Source organism: Telopea speciosissima, chromosome 3 (assembly GCF_018873765.1).
Source record: "Telopea speciosissima isolate NSW1024214 ecotype Mountain lineage chromosome 3, Tspe_v1, whole genome shotgun sequence".
Classification (NCBI taxonomy): domain Eukaryota; kingdom Viridiplantae; phylum Streptophyta; class Magnoliopsida; order Proteales; family Proteaceae; genus Telopea; species Telopea speciosissima.
The window spans coordinates 47,973,698-47,983,377 of NC_057918.1; positions in this window are offsets into that span (position 1 = coordinate 47,973,698).

A 9,680-nucleotide genomic window follows, 5' to 3' on the forward strand; every position below is an offset into this window, starting at 1 on the left:
GGGTCACACAGCAGGGGTGTCCGATCTAGGGTATAGGCACATAATCATTACATATAAGTGTGGTCAAAGGTCTCCAAAACAAGCTCAAAATCTTAAAAGAAATCGGGTGGACTCACGAGCGGTGTCAGTACTCTGGGTCCGTTCGTGGCTCCTCCGTAAAAATAGGGAGAGCAGACTAATGAGCGGATGTGGAATGCGAATCCGTTCATTCGTCCAGTCTCAGAAGTCTCAATAGCCGAGAGAGTTGAAGTCAAACGGATCTACGGACAGACGCATGAGTGTGGATCCATTCGTTGATCCGCACAGTTTTAAAATGATAATTTCAAGTTTTATGCAGAGCGGATTCACGACAAGTGGATCCGTTCATTCTTCTATTCGTAGAATTTTAACAAAACAGAGCCACAAGTTTTAAAACTCATTTTTGGCTCTAAAGAAAAGGATATAACCTTGGGTGGTTTTTCTTGTAATCTCAAGCCTCAAGGTTCAACTCTCAGTTGTTTAAGATATGGTTTTCTTTCCATTTCTACTTTCTCTTTTCTTAGATTTGGGATGAATCATCTCAAGTTGTGATCATGTCTTGATTTTGCTTGTAATCTCATAGCCATGTACACCAAGTCCATGCCAAAACTGATTGGCCAGAAAAGGGTTTTTGGGTGTAAATCAAGTCCTATTTGATCGATGGCACTAAGTTGTTGGGTCCTTATTTGATTATTGCATCTTTTGTAAATTTTCAAGTCTTTGCAAGTATTTTAGAGATTGTTGCTATATTTGTCATGTCTAGTTGAATTTTACTTGGATTATGTCTAGGTTTTGGTTGTGGTAAAATCCTCAATTCACAATATTTTGGAGAAACTCTTCAAGTTCAAATCTAATTCTTTTACATGCCATAAAATCTCATAGAAAATTATCACATTGCCTCATCTTCAAGCATATTCCCTTGTATATATGATTATTGATAAAATCCTTAGAATCTTTCCTCTTTTCCTCTGATAAATAATTCTTGTCTCTTGTTGGGATATTTTCATTCAATAACTTGCTTGTTTGACATTTCTTGGAATGTAAAGTAGCCAAAAGTATATGTTGTTCACATTGATCTCATTATTCACATCCACGCATTAGGAATCTCACATGGATTTTACATGTGCATTGATCTTATTCATTTCTCTCAACTCCAAACATCTTCCTATAGTTATTATGTCTCATTTCCCTTATATGCTCTTGTCACAATATAATTTCCACATCTTGTAGACATTTCTCTTCTATACTTTTATTTACCAAGCATAGAGCTTAAATTACCAGGGTAAGATAGGTCACAAGGGGCGAGGGAAACAATATATGAAGGTAACAAACACAAAAAATAGATTGGTTAAACCAAATAGGGCCAAAAATTCTTTCTGGCTTGGACGGTTTTAGGTGTGGTTTCACTAAGTTGCAACCACAGGTAAATCCGGGCTTTTACAGAACCAAATTTTATTCTCAGAAATTCACGGATTCTCAGTCGGTTTCACAAAATTGAATCCGCGGGTGAAACCGCATGGCCCAAAAATTAAAATTTTAAAATCCGTGACTTAGGGGTTTATTTCCCTCCTTCAAAACACAATCCTAATACATTTGAAGAACCAAAAGCCGTGATCGTTCTTGCTCTCTCTTCCTGCCTTGGTGGATTTTTGGTACTCCAAATCACTCCTCAACAACATCCAATCACATTCAGGTAAGATCTCTCTCTCTCCCATAGATTTCTCTCAAGGAGAAACCCCAAAATCGATTTCAGGTTTATAAAACTTGGGGTTTTTGTTTTCTTTTGCTTGGTAGGCTACTCACAACCTAATCTTAACCATTTTCTCACCATAAGCAACCTATACAAGGGCTTGCATACGATCTTGGCATCTAACTCAAGGATTTGGGTTGGATTTTGGAAAAATCAAAACCTAATCAAATTTTTCTCTTCTCTTTTACCATATTTGATTCGGTCTTACTAGATAGGGCTTAGCTTACATTCTCTGAGTTGTCACAACCATATTTACTTGCTTCTTATGATTCAATCTCCCAATCACAAAATCACAAAATTCTTTTTGAAACCTAAGACATGCTCCATGATCGAACATGTCTACTTCTTGTTTGAACTTACTGCTTTGTATAAAATATCATGTCCTAGGCATAATATGACTATGAATCTTCATTATTTGTCATTGCATTCACATAATGGTCATGCCTTTCCTTTTTCTCCAACTTCTTAGATCACAATTTTGATAAAAATCAGAATTTTCTAGCCTAAGAATCTTGCTGTAACTTAATTGCCTTGGAAAAAGAATCAAAGGCTAGGTTTTAAACTTCACAACCTTACGTTGATCATCTACTTAGGCCTTAGCATTCAAGGTACTAATTTATTATAAATCTTGGCTTTTGGCTGCAGGTTAAAACAATCAATGGCTCTAAGAACACGACGTACACGCATTGAACAAGTTGCACGAACTGTCCTAGATCCACTATGGTTTCAAAAGATAGAAGACCAAGAGCTTTACCAAGACTACTTTCGCTTCAAAAATATAGTGGAACGGCGGGATGTAGTGTTGGATGATCTCAAAGCTTATATGGTGGGGTAGAGATTTGAGGCATTGGGGTGGACCAACATTCTTAACCTTCCTGAACCATACTACCTGAAACTCATTCGTCATTTCTATATAATTCTGGACACCGAGAACCCGGACATACAAAATTATCGGGTTGTCTCATATGTCAAGGGGGTCCCTATAGCCTTTATAGCAGAGCAACTAGCCAACATTATTAATGTGTCTATTACGGGAGTAAAGACCTATTGTTCACCAAAAAGGAACCCATATACCTTCATCAAGTGGGAGGTAGTGACATTCTGACGGCCATCAGGCAGCGGAACCTACGAGTGGTGGATGACTTCGATGAGGTCACGAAGCAACTCTCCGACCAGACTCGGCGCCTAGAGGGTACCGAGAGAGGGGTAGATGACATCAACACCTTTCTTGGTCGTGGTCGTGGCGGTAGTGCAAACGACTAGCCTAGCTTTCTCTCAACAAATTGAAGTTATTCTGGATCAATTCTTCTAGTTCTTATTTTAGGATGAACAATTGGGAACTTTTAGAAATGATACACTTATATATTTAATCTGAGATGAACATAATCAAATGTTTTGAGTTGAAACAAATGAGATCTTGCATTCTGAGTTGGAAAAGGCACAATTATGCCTAAACAGAGAATCTGGAACAATTATGGTGTTTAGATTGGTATCTCTTGATTGAGCAAGATGTAGTCATATGTCTTTATTGGAATAGATGAAATCATGAATGTTGAAATGGGAAGGATATGATTGCCTCCCAAGAAGATTTGGAACAATTGGATATTTTTAATTAATCTTATATGTATCTCTATGTATTTGCTTAATTCTCTCTTGTTTAAATCATTGTTGATAATTGTACTTGGTTATAATTGATTCATTATTGTTTATGAATTATAACATATAGTTGCCCATTTATGACCTACTTAAGACTCAACCAAGCAATTACATAGTTGTAGCTTAACAGCCTATGGTTCAAGTCCTAAGTTCCATGTTGCCTATTATCTTCTAAGTTATTGTTTCACCACAATTAGTCTTCTCCTATGTCTGCACACAATCATTTATGTTCTTAAAAATTTTTAGTTTAGAACCTAATTGTGGAGAGTAAATCAAGAGTCCGTAAGACTATGGTCGGTGCAGAGTATCATTGCTCTGATACCACTCTGTCACGCCCCCATCCCAACAAGGGATAAAATACATTATAAAGGGTGACTAGGACGACGCGTGTCATCCTACTAAGCTGCCAGGATCACTGACACAGTGTCCCAACGTACAGTCATAACCAATATTAAAACAATATAATATCAGAGTGCGGAAAGGAAAATATTACATTCCAAATAAAATCAATAATTTTACGGAAGCGTATAAAATCAAATAGTTACAAGATGATCAAAGTCTAGATGATAAATACTGTAATTAATCCATTTTCCATTATCATCTAATAACTAGCAACAAGGGTATAACAGTAAATGTTTATATATGGGTCTACGCCCTAAAATAAACAAAAGGGGAACAAGTCCCTAATATTCTCATGGCCCGTTGGCACAATCGTCACAAGGACACCTGTTGCCATGTTCCTCTAACACAACTTTCGGCTCCTCTGTACCTGCATCATAATCTTAAAAAATGTGTACACGAGGGGGTTAGCTCCACTGAGCCAGTGAGGGGATGGGGATGCACAAACATGCAATTCACATAGTCCAATGATGCATGCACATGTTAATTTCATTTTTATTCCACCTATCACACAACTAAGTCAGAGGTAAATGCTACTGTGACAATTCGGGAAATACTGTGGGTCACTTCCATTCATCACCACAATGAGACCTCAACTGCCACCCGGGAGCCTACGTCGGGTAATGCCACCAAAACATTTCAGTGGCAGACCACAATATAACCATCACTACCATGACTATCTCTCTCTCACACCACAGAATCTGGGCTTTGGTTATCTAACACCTAAACCCCTGTTGGCAAGGGTCGTAGCATAAGGGTGCAAAGTCCTAGCCTCAGATATTCTACATGCAAGTCCTACCGTCCCGAGAGGTAATCCGGGCGTATCAACTTTTCATCTGGTTTAGTGTTCGGTTACCAGCACTGCACGGCGCATACAGTTCAATATGATATCCAATTAAAGGTATTATATATGTATTTTGGGGTTCCGGCACCGGCATTCACTGACACCATAACCCAATAAAGTAAAGCATCCCCAATCAACATCATAACAATCATATATAAAAGTATGCAATATGCGCAAGCATGCTTAATAATTTATAATGATGACATAATATACAATGCAATAATAATATCAAGCCCAAACAACCAAACCCACTCACTTATAAGTTATGTTTCGATGTTATGAGTTGTCACCGCAATTAAGTAACACGTCGTAAGATGAAAACCTTAAACCTACATAAAGAGTGAGAACAGAGTTAATTAAGTAAAGGGACGGATTCCCAAAAGGTATCCCATAAATTATTTAAGTATAAGGTTTCAGAGGCAGGGTGGTTTTATAGGTGGTCTCATGCCCAATTCCTGCAACCACATGTAAATCCTAGCTAACTAGGGGCTTAGGAAGGTCTCTGCCAAGGGTGGTTTTACGGGTGGTTTATCTCAGAACATGAAACCGCACCTAAAATCGACTTTAACAGGGGCTTATTCAGGGGGTGGTTGCAAGGGTGATTTCTCGTAGGTCTTGAAACCGCATGTAAAACCACATACCTGCAGAATCGAAATTTGAAAGGTTTCTCACCAGGGGTTCCTTTCCCAAGGGGTTTAAAGGTAAGGAGGCTTCAAGGAAGCTTCCTCCTAGGTTCAGTAGGGTCCTAAAACCTCATTAGGTCCATGTATCCTAAGGATTCAAGAGGGAAAACAAAGAGAACCTAATTTAGGGCATAATAGGGCAGAAACCCTAAGTTTTCTCAAATAGAATGAGATTAAGAGATTTAGAGCAAGATATGGAGTGAAATAACTCCACAATAACCAAAGCTAAGAGCTCCAATCGATCTTTGGGTTCCAAGACAAATCCTAGATCGAATCTCTCCCATTTTCCAAACCCCAAAACCCAAAATAGAAGAAGAGAGGTGGGTTTTAATGGCTTACCTACCCCAAGGAAGTGGTGCTCCATGTTGAGGGCTCCAAAAAGTGATCTTCAAGCCTCCAACCAAGATTCTCCACCCTTCTTCCTCCTATTCTCCTTCCTTCTTTCGTCTTTCCCTCTTTCTTCTTTCTTCTTTCTCCTTTCTCTCCTCCTTCTCTCCTCCACGATTTAGGTTAGATAGGAGAAGTAAAGAGAGAATGCTTCCCCCCCCCCCCTTTTATCTTATTTATAGAAAGTAACTTGGGTCCCTTAAGTCAAATGGGTCAAGAGCTAAATGGGTTGATCCAAGTTAAATGGGTCATTAAGCCAAATGGGTACTTTAAGTTAAATGGGTCAAGAGGGCTTAATGGGTTGACCCATTAGTTCTATTTGGGTAAGAGAAAGGAATACCCAACCTTGGGTTAAATAGAGTTAGATGGACCCTTAGGTTAAATTGCCACTTAAGCCCAATGGGCCTCTTAAGCTAATGGGCACTAATTATAATTAGGAAAGAACCTAATTAAAAGATGAGCTCACATGATATGGGTATAATTGCTCTTTACATGTTTCCCCAAGATAAGTGGGGCCCATAAGTAAATTATTCTCAACTCAACTAAAATAGCCCGGGCGGTCCAAACCTTGACCCGTACTTCGAGGACATTGAGGGAAAGGATAAATAATAAAATTAAGGGCTAGCACTTACTATTTCCTTGTCATGGTTTGTCCCCCATGACCCCGAATAGTTTCCTCCACAGGCAAACTCATACTGTGGTCAATAATTTTGTAGCTGGGTTTGACCACTAGTGAGAACAGCTCACCAGCATATATGGCAGTGATAACTACACGTCATGGGAAAGAAATAATAATTAATTATACTCCTGGGGTGCGGGTATAACAAGGTGTGTTTGGAGCGACTGACTCAATGCTTCAAGGAAGTCTCTTTTGAGTATCTACCCAGGGATAGCAATCGGTTCGCTGACACTTTAGCCACTTTGGCGTCTATGGTGGAATGTGATACTCAAAATAGGATCAGACCTTTTCTGATAGAAAAAAGGACTAGCCCAGCATATGAAGAGCCAGTCAATGCACTCACCGAGGATGGAAGGCCTTGGTATGCTCCAGTGATTGATTACATCAAAGAAAGGAGGTACCCTGAATCTTATTCAGAAAGAGAGAAGAGACACTTGCAGAAATATGCTACTCAATTCATCCTCCAAGGAAACTTGCTATATAAGAGGTCTTATGATGGTATCCAACTATTATGTGTAGATGAGGATCAGGCTCAAACCATTATGAAAGAAATCCATCAAGGAATATGTGGACCATAGATGAATGTAAGGATGTTGGCTAAGAAAATTCTCAGGATGGGATATTATTGGGCCACTATGGAAGCTGAGTGTACTATCTTCGTAAGGTGATGCCATAAATGCCAGATATTTGCCAATATCATTCATATTCCTCCAACAGAGTTGCACTCATTAAATGCCCATTGGCTATTTTCTACTTGGGGAATTGATGTAGTTAGTAAGATAACTCCAAAAGCTTCAAATGGTCATCAATTCTTATTAGTCGCCATCGAATACCTCACAAAATGGGTGGAGGCTCAATCTTATGCAGTCTTGACTTCCGCCAAGGTGGCAAAATTCATAAAAAAAGAACATCATCTGTAAATACGGTGTCCCTCAGTAATTGATTTCCGATCAAGGCTTGTATTTTCGAGGAAAGGTGGAAGAACTCTGCAATAGATTTGGCATCAAGAGGCATAAGTCTACTACTTACCATCCATAGACTAATGGAGCGGTAGAAGCAGCCAAAAAAAATATGAAGGTCATATTGCAAAAGATGATAGATACCCACAATGACTGGGCAGAGAAACTTCCACTAGCCTTATGGGCATATCGGACATCTATCCAAACCTCTACTGGAGCTACCCCGTATTCTCTGGTATATGGGACGGAAGCTGTATTACCAGTAGAAATTCAAGTCCCTTCTCTTCGAGTCTTACTCGATAATCAATTGTCAGAAGGAGAATGGGTAAGGGCTAGATATGAAGAGCCCAATCTCCTGGACGAGAAAAGGATGAAGGCCATGGACAATCTCAAGAAATATCAGCAAAGAATGGCTAGGGCATTCAATAAGGGTGTCCGCACCTGCAGCATTGAAGAAGAAGATTTGGTCCTTAGAGAGCAACGGGCTCCGATTCACGACCCAAGAGGAAAATTCTGACCCAATTGGAGTGGACCCTACAAAGTCAAGACCATATTGCCAGGCCAGGTAGTCTAACTCTCTGATCTTGACGGAGAAGATCTTCGGGGATTGGTCAACATGGACCAATTAAAGAAGTATTTCGTCTAAGATATGTGAAGTAACTTGAATTACGTTCGACCTGATTCCCCCCAAGGGATACGTAGGCAACTCGATGTATTCGGGTACGGTCTCAAAAAAAATAATAATAAAAAAAAAGAGAGAGGGCATTGTGTTGGTTTCCTTCCACAATTTTGCCAGCCGGCATCTCTTGCACATATGGGTAAATCCCACCATTTGGCCTTTAATCCATTTTCTGTGACTTAGCTTAGGTATAGAGTCATTTTGAGCTGATTATTAACAAAGGATTTATTCATTCTGTGTCACAAAATGCTAACCCGATCCTTGATGTAGGTAGTATAAGGGGACCAAAGAAAGAAGGACTGGATGAACAATTGCACCAGTGGACCCTCCGGATGAATGTAGATGAGCCTACATTTCTAGAGGATTTCCATCTGACAGTCCTAGGAAGAATCGATTGTTTCAAGCTCCATCATGACTTAATGAGAGAAGTGTCAAAATGTTGGAATCCCCAATTACATGCATTCCATTTCAGAAAAGTCTGGTTGGCTCCAACCATTGAAGAATTCCGAGCTTGCTTGATGGCACCCCCTCGAGGAAGATTGTTCCTCCCAACCATGAAGAAAGAATAACTTTTCAAAGATCTGGAATATTTCTTCGCCATGAATAGAAAGGAGGTAAAGCAAGTTCTCAATTATGACAAGGTGGATGCGTTGAAAGTTGTGATCTTCAACAACAACAGCCTAGTAGAAGAAAGTTAGACCAGATGCAGAAAGCGGGCATACTTATTCTGTACCATTGGGAAGTACCTGTTACCATCTCCAGGAAAAGGCATGTCTCCAATGATTACGAAAGTAGTTAAGCAGATTGAAGAAGGATGCGACATCGTTCCCACTGTTTTAGCAGAAACATTCAAAGGTTTGATACCATGAGTCAGTCTCAGAAATACGAAATAGACTTCTTTCATGGATCTCCGGCAGTGCTCCAAATGTGGTTGATGGAAAAACTGAAGTTGATAGCACCAATCCCGTGTCCTCACCTTCGACCCCTGCATTACCAAATAAAAAGGGAAAAATCAGAGTTCCACAAGGTCCAAGATTGGAGGAAATATCTGAAGGAAAGAGATGCTCTAGAAATCCAATGGAATTGCCCCTGGATGAAGGCCGAAGTAGAAGAGCCAGAAACACCCGGGTGCAATTATGTGAGATTCATGGGTCTGACTCACACCAGTTTTTATATCCCTTCCTTAGTATCTCCAAGGCAGGAACAGTCTAAGTTGAAGAATTTCAGAACCCCAGAGATGTTGACACAAGAAGTGGTGATTCTGTTATTAGAAATGTGGAAAAATGTTGTAAATAAGTGATATCAATCCAATGTTCCTATCTTTGTTTGTTTTCTATCCCTTCTCAAGTAATGGAACCATTGGTCAATGGAAGTTGCGCTTTTAAGGAAAGGGATTGGGTCATGTGTGCATTTCAAAGAAAGAAGTATCCAATGAATTCATGCAATAATGTGTAAACAACTTGTTTAAAAGAAGAAAGTGTACATAAAAATCATAGCAATATCTGTACAAAGAATAAACAAATACAAACAACAAAAAGTAAACAAAAAAAAAAAAAAGAGAGTAAATGTACATAATTGTGACAATATTTCCCAAAACAAAAAAAAAAAGTCACCACTCGGGGAAGT